The 13671-nt window shown below is 36.9% G+C and overlaps 1 protein-coding gene across 3 annotated transcripts in view; it reads left to right on the forward strand.

The window, feature by feature from the left end:
• Window positions 1-13671, forward strand: part of LOC150106148 (histone H4-like) — a 214436-nt gene that overhangs the window by 96178 nt on the left and 104587 nt on the right. The window contains exon 1 of one of the 3 annotated variants that reach the window (XM_090393892.1): window positions 9730-9809. The exons of 1 other annotated variant lie outside the window; for it this stretch is intronic. The gene's annotated coding sequence lies outside the window, so the exon portion shown is untranslated. Of the gene's footprint in view, window positions 1-9729; window positions 9819-13671 lie in introns of those variants that run through there. One more of the 3 variants, XM_090393893.1, reaches the window with a different exon arrangement.

Genomic DNA, 13671 nt, shown 5'->3' on the forward strand with positions numbered 1-13671 from the left:
GATCTACAAATGCTACAGCTGTTTTTCTGCATTGTTGGTAGCCTGCCTCTATATGTGTGGTGAGTCACAGAACCTGATCATAGCAGCTTCGTTTATATCTGAATCCGACCTCTTCCACCGGGACTTGTTCTATTGGTGTGATTATAAAAATATATCAAAAAGCTACAACCAATATTCAAGTTTACTCTTTGGTTTTAAAACAAAATCTAAACGTATTCGTAGAACAAAAATTATAATAAACTGCTTTTCTGAACCAGGGTGACTACCCAGCAAAAATATTTTGTACCAACTTATGCAAGAAAAATATACTAACTCTGCAAAAAAAGTACTAGATTTTTTTGTAATATTTTGTGTAAATAATGTCAAGTTTGTAGCTGATAAATGTTTCAATTTTTCTTTTGTCAAAAGGAGTCCATTCATCAAAGGAGTTTGTAGTTGATTTCTTATTTTATTCTTATTTATTGTCAGTGCTGAAAATATTCTTTCAGTTGCTGTTGATGAATGAGGGAGGCGCAGTACAGCTTTAACTAACGTGGATAAATTAGGAAACATTTGTTCTCCTACAGCATGTTTCATTTCAAAAACTTTATTCCAACAAACCATGAATTCTTGACCTTTTTCCAATGCTTCTACAGTCTTCAATAGTTGCCATTCTCTAGCGACATTCTCTAGCGATGTATTCATCACTATTTTCTTCAATAACATTAGGAAAATTTACAGAAAGTGGCATTATAAAACAGTCTGATTTGTACATTGTTCAGGATTCGCATCGCTAAACTTTTTAATACAGGATCTTTGAAAACTTGGCTACAGAACTCAACATAGAAGGACAAACATTTCACCTTAAAGTGTCTTATGTCTCTTTCTGGAACTTCACTCTTATCTAAACTCATTAGAAGGGCTTCCACTCTCGCCACTAAATATACATTTTCTATATCAAAAAACTGAGCATTGTCAGCTGGATTTATCTTTTCAATTGGTGTATTTGTAACATATTGAGATTTCATGAACTGTTTCAATCATTTTCATTTTATCTCCCACTGTTTGAAATTACAAGATTAAGACGATATTCAGCACATTGGTAATCTAAATTTTGATTTACTACTGTTGCTAGGATAAATGCCGAGAAGAAAAAATATGCCTTAATTAAGGGATTTTGTAGTGCAGTTAAAACTGATTTGGCTTTCTCAATTCCATCTTCTACTGCAGTCAATATAAAATATGAAACCAAAGCATTCCATTATTCTACTATTCTTTGCACAACATCATGCATTGAGAGCCAACGAGTTTTACCCAATCTCAGCAAATTATGTGGTTTTAAATTTGATAGTTCCTGAATTTGTTTAAATTCTGTTAATCTTTTCTGTTTCTTTTGTATGAAATTGTAAATATCTGCACATAGTTCTTCTAATGAATTTGGTAGTTTCTTACATGCTTCCGCTGCACATAAATTAAAGCTATGACATGTGCATCTGGTGACATATAAATGTTCATTTAATGATTTAAGGCAAGACTCAATGCCAGAATGTTGTCCCATCATAACTGAAGCATTATCAACAGCAAAGCCTAATAAGTTTGCAAGAGGCACCTTCAGCTTGTTTAATAATTCTATTAGAGCTTCAAACAAAGTTGAACTTGTTTTGCCACTAACACCAATGATATTTAAAAACAAATCCTCTGCTGATTTTGTGGAATCATCATAGTAACGAACCACAATTGCTAGAGATGTATTTGCTGTAATGTCAGTTCACTCGTCAATAATTAAAAAAAAATAAGTATTTTGAATTTTTTTTGAGATTTCATTGAGTGAATCTACAGCCAAAGCATTTTTATATGACAGTTACATTTAGTGCATCCATATTGTATTTGCTTAGCAATTTCACTATCAGAGGCGATTGTTTTCAATAGAGTTGGAACAGTATCCATAAGCCTCAAAGGCAAATTGTGTTCTGCAACAATTTGCTGGTGTGCTCCTTTTAGATTCTACATTCTGCTTGTGTTTTGGAGTGTTTGCATGACGAATCATTAGACCTTTGCTACCATTAATTCTTTTATCACAAAATTTACAATAAGCACTTCGTCCTTTACTTTTGCCTGAACTGATCCAGGATTTAAGAATGGGATCCTCCAACCATTCTTCTTTGAATTTTTGCTTATATGATTTTTATCATCTTTTCAGAAGAACCTTGTAATCTGAATTTGAATCATAACTAGCATACTTTCTCTTTTATCTGAATTGCCTGTGTTAGAAGTGGTTTCTTATAAATGGGAATGGCTCGTTTGTTAAAATGAACTTTATTAACTGATGCACTACACTTTTTTCCCTGAGATTTAGAATCAAATTTAAATTTAGAAAGTTTTTCTTGCCACTTGCCCATGTTTAAAAGGAAAATCTGAATAATATTTTTGATGAAGAACTGAACAATTTTTTGTTAATAAAATTAATAAAAACACTGGACTTCAAATCCACTGTACTGAACAAACACCTACATCAAATCACACTGCGACTCCGAGCGATTTGAAATTCGTACAACATCGATTATATCTCATTGGTGAAGTTTGAAAATTTGTAAACATCTGACTATTTATATATTATATTAGTAGTTTTTACTACTCTTAAAAATAGTGCCAAAAGCTCGTCGTAAAAAGACAGTGACTAAAGCTAAAGTTGTTGCTACGGAGGAGAGCATTTGTCCTGAACAAAAGAACTGCTGCAGTGATGACAGTAATTTAGCTGAGGATACGTTGATATTAGAAAAAGCCCGGTTAAAAGAAATTATTAGGAAATCGACCAGTGAATTGGAATAGCTAGAAAAAACGTTTGTCTAAATTTCGACAGGATAAGAAAAAGGATGAGAACAAAAACAGGCAGGAAAATACTGAACATGGAAATCAAAATATTAATAACAACAAGGTAAGTCAGTTTATATCTAAGAAAAATGAGATAATATGGTATGGTGACTCAATTTTAAAATTTGCGCTTGTCGAGGGAGAGTCACCACTTCTAGTTTCCCGGCAACGAAAATTAAAAATATGACAAACGTAATTGAAAACCAAAAAAGAAATGTAAAAAAAATGGTAGTTCTGGTAGATAGGAAAGGTCTGTTTGAAGAAGCGAGAAAGAAATCTGAGAGAGTAAAAATTGTAGGATTACTACCTAGATATGATAGTGCTGAGTTAAGAAGGAGGGCGATGATAGCAAATGATTTCACGCCAGGCTATGGTAGAAGATATAGATGTGAGTTTTTAGATGTGTGGGGTGTGTTTGATGGCAGAAAAGAGTTCTATAAGAATGATGGCCTGCACTTGAATTCATTCAGCATCAGAAACCTGGAGAAATTACTTCTTGGTATTGAGACTTAATGCAGAGAGTCAGGGAAACTAGATCATCAAGGGCGGAATAGGAAAAATGTGTGTGAAAGTTCAGCTATGGTATACAAGAGTGATAAAGATATGAATGCCTTTGAACATGGTTATGTATGTGGCGGAGGAGTGGAAAAATATGCTTTGGGTTCGGATCTTTTAAGTATGTCTGGGAAGGGAAAAGTGAAAATTCTAGAACAAGACCAAATAGATTGCATATCTAATTATAAGAATAGGCTACGTCGTAATTTGTTATGTCTATACACAAATGCCAGGAGCATTAGAAACAAAGGGGTTGAGTTTGTTGCTTTATTGAATACGATGTGGCCTAAGATTGTTGGCATTAGTGAAACCTGGCTATCAGAAACAGATATGGTAAGTGGGATCGAGTGTTTACGGATATACTATTTATAGGAATAACAGAAAAGATAGGAGAGGAGGAGGAGTATAGCTACTAATGATATCAGATGACTAAGTCCAGTTAGAGTAGAAATAGAAGAAAATAATGATGGTAACAATGTCCCATGTAGCAATGAGTTTAAGTCTATCTGGTGTGAAGTGGAAGTTAACAGAAGGAAATGTGTGGTGGGGTGTTGCTACAGACCTGGCGGCTCAGTTGTAGGCGACGAAGAAATCACCAATTTAACCTTATGGGTACCAAGCGAATGATCATTATGGGTGACTTTAATTTTCCAAACATTGATTGGTAGAAGAGAAATGGCATGATAAGGAAGAACAGGAATTTGTTGAATTGTTGCGAGACAACTTTCTCAAGCAGCATGTGAAAGAAGGAATTCGAGGTCAAAGAGTGTTGGATTTAGTCATAGCGTTAGAAGGGATCTCTGTCAAGAATATGGCTATTTTACCTTGACCATGCGGCTCTTTTTTGGGAAGTATCTACTTGTATTGAATCTCGGATTAAAACAGGTTGCATGCTGAACTACAAAGCAGGAAATTATGATCAACTTAAGATGCATACTATCTTTTCCATGGTATCAGTTACTGAATGGAAGAAATGATAGCAGTGCATGGGAATCTTTGAAAAAGTGCTTGAATGAGGCGGTATCTCAATGTATCCCTAGTGTTCGAAGAATAAATAGATTGGCAGTGAAATGGATGTACAGCCTTATTAAGCAAGAGATCCACAAGAAGAAGATTATGTGTAAATAATATCGCCAGAATAAGAGTGAGAGGAGTTATGAAATATATAAAGCTCAGGCCAGAAAACAAACGAGTATTGTGAGAAAAGCTAAAACGGGGTATGAAGAGAAATTGCAAGCTAAAGGCAGTCCAAAAGAATTTCATCGTTATGCCGCAGCAAAAGAAAGAATGAATGTGGAAGAATGACTTTATTGAATGCAAAGTACTCGAGTATTGGAAGCTAAGGAGATTGTTCAGTTAACGTGTGCTCACCTTGCTAAGATATATTAACCAGGTGTATGTAACATGGTGTACAGTTACATACACCTGGTAACTGGTGAAAATGAGGTTAAAGAGCTCTTGCATAACCTGGATAAACATTTGTCAATAGGGACAGATGGAATATCAGCCCGTCTGCTAAAGGAATATTCGGCTGAATTGGCTAGGCTTTTCACATATTTGTATAACTTGAGTCTCAGCTCAGGAATGATACCACAGGAATGGAAAGAATGTATGATAGTTCCATTTCACAAGGGTGGTGAAAAAACTGATGTGTCTAAATACCGACCTATTAGTATTTCTGGTGTGGTAGTGAAGATTTTAGAGAAGTTAGTAAGAACTAGCATACAGAAATGGGTAGACCATCATTCTATACTCTGCAGGGAACAGCATGGGTTTACTAAAGGAAGGTCATGTTTTAGAAATTTGCTCATATTTTATAACAATGTTACGGCTGAGTTGGATAAAGGGAATGGATACACTATGATAATGTTGGATTTTTCTAAGGCAGTGTTTCTCAACAACCTTTCTAAGCCCAAGGACCAGTAAAATGCCTAAAACAATTCTACAGACTACTAAGTTACTGAGGCGTAGCTAAGGGGGGGGGGGAAGATCCGCCTCGGGTGGCATTTTTTTGGCGTTTAAGAAATCTTGCCATACTGTCTATAAAACAGCAACTGAGTGAAGAAATAGACTTCGACAATGTCATCGACGATTTTGCGAACAGAAAAGCAAGAAAAATAACATTTTAGAATGTTGTAATTAAAGTTTTACTTCAAAAATAAACATAGTGTTTTAATTTATTTCCTTACACGTCGTTTTGACTTTTCGTAATTTTTTTAAAAACCTAAGTATTAATTACAAACATTTCGGAAAAACTGTGCTGTTTATAACATAATAAATCTAAAAGCATGTTTTGAATACGTATGGAAACAATTTTGGAAGTAAACGATTAAAAATGTATAATCAGTGAACAAAGTTTTAATTTTTATTAAACAAATAAATAATATGATATAATTTTGTTACTACTTGCTTTGAATGAGATGGTTGAGCTTCTCGGCCCTTGTAGAGTTGCTGGAGATCTGGCTCAATATTGGTCAACTTCAGTCGAAGATCGGCATAAACACTAAGACGATTTCTGTATTTTGTTTCTATTTGAAGGCGCGATGAAAATCCTTTCTCACAAAGATAGGTTGCAGAAAACTGCATGACGATTTTTAATGTTTCTTCAGATAATTTCGGAAACTCACTCCTCACTGAAGGCGAAATCCAAAATCGAGCCAGACCAAGAGCATGGAATTGCATTTTAAGTGCACTGTCACTTGAAAGCTCAATTAACTGTTCTTTTTTTCGATAACGAAAAGTCGTTCTCGTGACTGCAAGCCTGAAATGGAAAGTTATTCGGAAAATATGTTTCAAAATTCCGTTTCAGGTGATCACAAACCTTTCCAGAAACTCAGAATCAACAAAAATATCATTTTCCAGTAAAAAGGATTCCAATGTTGGAAAGGGTGCAAATTGTCTGTCTTTTACATAATTAATTGATAAAATCAGTTTTTTCTCGAATGCCTTTATTTTGTCGTAGGCATCAAGAACAGTTAAACAATTTCCCTGAGGGGAGAGATTTAGCTCATTTAATTTCAAAAAAAATGTCTGAAAGATAGGATAGTGTTGATAACCATGCTTCGTCAGCAAGCAGTGATGCAAAATCAGAATTACGTTCATTTACAAATGATAAAACTTCGTACCTTAATTGAAATGACATTGTTAGCACTTTGTCTCTGGAAAGTCAGCGAATTTCAGAATGAAGAAAAAGTTGTGTATCTTCACTGCCCATTTCATAGCAGAGTACTGAAAATAACCTGATATTTAGCGGTCGAGCATTAATAAAATTAACTAGCTCCACAGCATTGTATAGCAGAATTTTAAATTCTGGCGGCATTCCTTTGGAGGCTAACGCTTCCCTATGTATGAAACAATGTACCCAATTCATATCCGGAGCTACTTCCTTGAACATAGAAACAACCCCACTATGCCTGCCTATAAGAGCGCGAGCTCCATCCGAACAGAAGCCTATACATTTTTCCAACACTGGATCCCTTTGTATATTATGTACTTATTGAGTGTGAAATATTTCTTCTCCAGTTGTTCGAGATGGCAAAGTTCTACAAAACAGAATATCGTCATGAATGTTGTTATCATGCGCATATCTTACGTAGCCTATTAACTGCGCATCACTTGTAACATCAGTAGTCTCGTCTATTTGTAACGCATAATAAGGGCTCTTCTTAACTCTTTCGGTTAACTGAGATTCTACGTCATCTGCCATATCATTAATTCTGTGACCGACAGTGTCATTTGAAAGAGGAAATCAAATCAACATTTTTTAGTAACTTGTTGTCAAACATAGTTTTTACCACATCTTTTATAGCCGGAAGTAATAAATTTCCCCGATAGAATGAGGTTTCCCTGTTTTCGCTATGCGCAAACTGAAGTGATAGGATACTTCCAGTGCCTTACTATTAATGGAACCTATGGCCGAAATTACATCTTTCCTGAAAAAATTCAAATGGCTTATTTTTCACATCACACTGTTTAGTTTCTAAATGTCGTCGGAGTTTCGCAGGTTTCATGCACTTGTTCGACAACACTTCATAACACATTGAGGTTTCTGTTCATTTTCATCTCCTCACCAAGTAAACCTGAATTCCAAATATGAACTGTTATATTTCTTACTGTCTTTTTTCTTTGAACTGCTCGTTTCTTCTACTTTAATAGTATCAGATTTATTCGCCGTTACAACACGTGCATCAAAATTAGGGTTAGTATCGCCTGTTTCATTTGCACTTCTTCTCAAAGTTCTAGTTCTAAGCCACTTTTCCATTGTTAAAAAAAACATTTCCGAAAATTATATAAATATATAAATACTGGGACTCACGACACAACTTTGTTCAAGTATCACTTAGCACTTCTGAAGATATATTGGAGGTGTCACGAATAATAATAATAATAATAATAATAATAATAATAATAATAATAATAATATACGCCTTGGTTGAAGGAGGAAAACCTTCAATAATACAAATCAATAAATAACAAGCAATTCGTAGAAATGTGGATAACACGTTGCCTTCAAATCTGACAAAGAACATCACTTGGTTACTGAAGAATACTTTGACAAGCAGAGACAAGCAAGTTATTGTTTCTCTGTATCGAGCCTTGATCACACCCCATCTTGACTACTGTGCCCAGATCTGGGCGCTAGGGTTTCTTCTTGATGGGGAAGAGGTGGAGAGAATACAGAGACGAGTGACCAAGATGATAGCAGGTCTATGGAATAAACCTTATGAGAACAGGTTGAAGATTTCTGGGTTGCAGAAATTGGTTGATAGGCAGAAAAAAGGTAATATGATTGAGACATTCAAATTACTGAAGGGTTTCTATAAGATTAATTCAGAGGATATTTTTGAGAACAGGACTGGTGATGGGAGGACTAGGGGCCATCCATGGAAACTAGGCAAGAGTTGTGGTTAGCAAAGGTGTTAGAACTAGGTTTTTTACTTGGGGAGTGGTGAATCAGTGGAATAAGTTGCCAGAGTCTGTTGTAGGTGCCATAACGGTGAATGATTTTAAGGGAAAGTAAGAAAGATACTGTGTTGATGTTTAGTAGTTGTTTAGGGCCTCCTTTGATGAGTCTAAGACCTCCTTGGAGTTGCCCGTAATAATAATAATAATAATAATATATATATATACTAGGGGATCCCCCCCGACGCCTACGGCTCCTCCCCCTCGAGTTCCGGACGGTAGGCCGGTTCTCCTTGAATTCTGATGACTCGAATTTTGAAAACTCGAAAGGGGGATTCCTCCCCCTGGCGCCTACAGCTTCCCCCCCCCCCCCGAATTCTTGGCTGCTAGGCCAGTTCTCCTTGAATTCTGATGACTCAAATTTTAACGACTCGAAAGAGGGGGGGGTGACCCCTGGCTCCCAAACCCCCGAGTTCCGGACTGGTAGGCCGGTTCTATTTGAATTCAGATGACTCAAATTTTGAACACTCGAAAGAGTGGTCCCCCCCCCCCACACACCCTGGCGCATACGGCACCCAACCCCCTGAGTTCCGGACTGGGAGGCCTGTTCTCCTTGAATTCTGATGACTCGAATTTTGAAAACTCGACACTTAGGATAGCCCTGAGTTTCAAAACGTTTCAAATAACTTGACAAAAAACATGACACAAAAACGTTACAAAAAAGGATCATGATTTTATATTATAGAGTAGATGTATGTTGAAATAGATTAAATGACTATAAGCCGATGGATAAAAATAGAAACACTCTTTTTAATTAAGTAGACTGCACAACTGGTTTCGTCTTCTTAGACTTCTTCGGGCGCATGACATGAGGGAACAACCAACAAACATTGCGAGAGGAAAAAAAAAATCTATGCATTAAAGCGTTAACGTATTAACTCTTTAATGTAACCGAACAGCTTCAAATGTTGGTACGCTTTAACGCATAGATTTTCTCTCGCCCTGTTCGTTATTATGCACCCGAAGAAGTCTTCTAAGAAGACGGGCGTATATATATATATATATATATATATATATATATATATATATATATATATATATAGAGAGAGAGAGAGAGAGAGAGAGAGAGAGAGAGAGAGAGAGAAGAGACTCCACACACACGTGTGTGTCAAAGCCATTAGACTATATACTAGCTGAGACTGCGATGCCCTGGTACTTTTTTAAAACTATCAAAATTTTCGTTTCAGAAAACAAGGCAATCTCTCTCTTCCATATGGGCCAAGCAATTATTAATAATGCCACACTTCGTGCTCTGGAGTTTTGTGTCCAATCCCTGTGTCCCTGGCACTATTTCTTTGGACTACACTCCTGGCTGAGACGCAATCTACAGTATTTCAACGATAAGGACTGAACGCGCATGCGTAATTCAGATCAAAGTTTGAAAATTGTTAATGTGGATAGTTGTTATAGTACAAAAAATTACGAACGCCCTGAGAAAAGTTGTAAGTATAGTGAGTTGATTTCTTTTAAATGTTAATATAAAGTTTTGCAGAACATAACGAGTTCTGTATGTGTAACTTTTATGACGTTTATCTACTAGAGCCTATTATTTTTCTTATTACGTATTTCATGATCGTTGACTTAGCATCACTCTACTGCGTCAAAGATTCATCACAGGAGATCCACACTTTTATGCAAAAAATCTAACCGCTTTAAAATCAGTTTCTGCACTTAGCCAAGAATATTGCATACGAATAGTAAATGTTGTGCAGTATTCTTAGCTAATTTTAGTTGAATTGACCTCACATCGACTAACAGAGAATCTCCTAACCAGTGGCGTTGCTAGAGCTTTTGCTGCTCCTCTCAATACACACCAAAAATTCTACAAAAAATCAAAACGACTTATAGGGCAAGGTTCAAAACGTGTCGCCTGGGACAGATCTCACCTTCCCCCCCCCCCCCCTAGCTACGCCACTGCTCCTAACGAGAAACGAAGAAGATTCATTGTTAGTCCGTAGAGTGATGCTAATATAACGATCATGAAATAAGGAGAAAGATAGACGATTCTTCATTTCCCCTAAAATTTCAAAATTAGCATATCATGCAGTTTCTAACCTTTTAGTGGGAACAACATAACTAAATAAAGTTGGCGCTCATTACTGGCTTTGGAATTAATCCATTTCGGAAATCGGACTCTTTCCCTTTAAGAGTCCGATTAACATGGGAGTCTACGGGAGACCGCAGCGGAGCATTGATGCGAACGGAGACAAGGTTCCCGCTAACGCAACTGGTACAGCTTGACAATATAATCGTCACCTTGCAAGTGGGTTTGGGCACATACGTTTCGGATCATTTTAAAATATTCAAACTAATTAAGATTGTTGAGTTGATTTTGCTGTAGAAAATTTTGGTTGTACGATTGTTAAATGTTCAGATAGAATAGTTATGACCTTAGCATATGGTTAGTTGATTAACCGTTCAGTCGTTCTCCCCCCCCCCCCCCCCCCCCCCAAAAAAAAAACACCAGAAAATTTTCCAAAATTTTTTTCCTAATTAAAATTAACTTTTTTATTTATGTTGTGGTTGTGTCGTGTTTTCTATTTCTATGCTACATATGAATAAGTGTCACATAACGTGGGAATACCCTATAGCTCTTGGGAATCACGGCCGCTGTGAATGCAAGGAGAACGAAGTAGTGCTCGGGCGGATCGAGCACTACTTCGTTTGTCCGAGCCGGGCCAGAGGAGATCACGTGTATCATATATTGGCGATCACGTGTATCATATATTGGCGATCACGTGTATCATATATTGGCGATCACTGCAGGTGCTCAGTCACAGGTCGTATGCAATGCATAGTGTGCATTCTCAAATTGCCTACTCAACTTGCTCCCCCAAGGATTAAATCATGGGGGAGCAAGTGGAGTAGCCCCCCCCCCCCCCGATTAAATCCTGAGTGCGCCACTGCATACCGGAGTGATTTTGGGCTTGAACTTTAAAAATCCATCCACAATCGGCGATTAATAACAGTACTGCCCTGTGTGAATCCAATGGTTTGGTTTCACTTAAGTACTAGTGCTCATTAATAAATGTGTTAAATAGGTGTAGAGACCTTCGGCAACCAGTGTGTTACTTGGTTTTTTTTCTAAGAATCCCCAACAAGAAACCTCTGGACTCATAAGAAGCATTTTGCACAAGATCAGTAAAGCCGAAAATGTTTTCTTCGAGTAAACCAATTTGTGAACATTGTACTTAAATATTTTTTGACAGCCAATAAAATTCCTCAGCATGATTAGTTCCTACTAGGCTTTAACCATTTCTTTCCCTTATGAAAAGGATGTAAACAATTCTTACTGTGTGTGTGTGTGTGTGTGTGTAGTGTGTGTGTGTGTGTGTGTGTAGTCTTGCATTGGGCATTGTTCTTTGGAATTTAAGCCGAAGCAACTAAGGCCATGAGGAGAGTTTACCATATCTCATAGTGAAATTTTGTGGTTTAAGCCAGAGCTTCTTCATATTAATCAATAGTAATTTGTTCTAAAAATAAAAATTAAGTTTTAATTTTATTTATGTACATTTTTAGAGCAAAAGTATAGCTTCAAAAAAGTAGTCACCGCTTCACATATTTATTTTTCCATCTGTGATGATCAAAAAGACCAAAATATATTTATATTCTTAATAAAACTACTAAATTTATAACTAGTTTTCAGAAACTAAATTTTGGTTTCTTTATGATTCTTCTTACCTCCCAGTAATACGATAACTTTATGTGAATCTTACCCACAAAACACTATTATAGCTTATAGAACATTTGTAGTATTGTAGATAGCCTAAGCATTAGATAATCTGGAAACTCTTCCAGAGAACAAACATACATTCTTCAGAGAAAATACCTGCCACTCCTGTATAGACTAGCTCATACTAGGCATTGAATTCATTTACCATCTAAATGATATTTATAAAACACCCATGCCCACAGCAAGATATGAACTCACTGCCTGATGGTTGAAGAATTGAATGCTGTCTATGTTGCCAACGAAGCAGTTTTTAATTACTACTTCAAAGATTTTACATTTTCAAATCCAGATTTTGTTAAAGATTCTTGAAAGTTGACATCATGGAACTCTGCATGAAAGGCCTAATATGTTATTGGAAAATTGTGAGTATGGGTGTAGCTCATTGGTAGAGCATTTGACTGTAGATCGAGAGGTCCTTGGTTCATCCTGAGTGCCCCCCCCCCTTGCCTTTGCCAGCCTGGTTCACCGAGTGGTTAGCGTATCTGCTCTCCAGCCAAAAGGTTGTGGGTTCGAACCCTGCGGTGGGCATGGATGTTTTGATTGTCTGTGAAAATACTAGTCTTGGTGGTCAGCGGTAGATGCCACTGGTGTGGATGACGAAAGTAGTTGCGGTTCGTTGTGGTTGGTGGATTGAGTGGTAGAGGCAGGAAGTTGTGGAGTGGGTGCCCTCCCTCAATGGATCTTTGGACTCCCTAGAGGTATCGTGTTATAATGATAAATAAGAGTGATCATTACTTAAATAAAGAGCTAATAGGCTTCATTTCGGCGATGTAACATTATTTAAATTAAGGGGATATTAAATCCTACATTGTTTCAAAACTGAATAAGAAACTCAAAGATCGGAATCAAAGCGTTTCATGCCAAATATAGTAAACTATAAAAGTATCGGCAGATACTAGCGTAAGCCAAAGCACGTAGTACAAACTAGGGCAACTCGTAGCAAAGGTGGGTAAAGGTCTGATCACTTCTTAGTATTTCCCATAATGTAAAAACACATCTCCTAGGAGATGTATGATGTTATAAATTATTGTGGAAGGTCACTACCCAGACCGGTTTTGACCTTTGTATAGGTGAAGTGGGCTCTAAAAATTAGGCAATCCCGAAAGATCGCCCATCTCAGCATTGTTCCACTCAGTGACAGGTTCACCCTGTCACCAAGAAGAACTTCTCAGCATAGGCTCTACCCAGTGGCAGGCTCACCCCACCACCAAGCAGCACCATAATCTCACCGGTGGCCCCACTCAGAGACAGGCAAAAACCTACCCCCAAGCGGAGCCTCTCAAGGCCAACCCCTGCACCGGTTTTGACTTTTATTGAGGTTTCATCAGTGAGTAGGTAGACCAAATTAATACTGAGGGTATAGCAAAAAGAACTTATATGCTCTGCTATACGAGTTGTCAAACAGGTGCACCCATTAAATTACTTAAATAAAGAGCCAATAGGCTTCATTTTGGCGATGTAACATTATTTAAATTAAGGGGATATTAAATCCCACATTGTTTCAAAACCGAATAAGAAAAAAAATAAAAATAAAATAGTGATCATGCAGGGTTAAAATTATCAGCTATGCA

Source organism: Typopeltis vanoorti, chromosome 6, assembly GCF_054136105.1.
Source record: "Typopeltis vanoorti isolate ZY-2024b chromosome 6, IOZ_Tvanoo_1.0, whole genome shotgun sequence".
Lineage (NCBI taxonomy): Eukaryota > Metazoa > Arthropoda > Arachnida > Uropygi > Thelyphonidae > Typopeltis > Typopeltis vanoorti.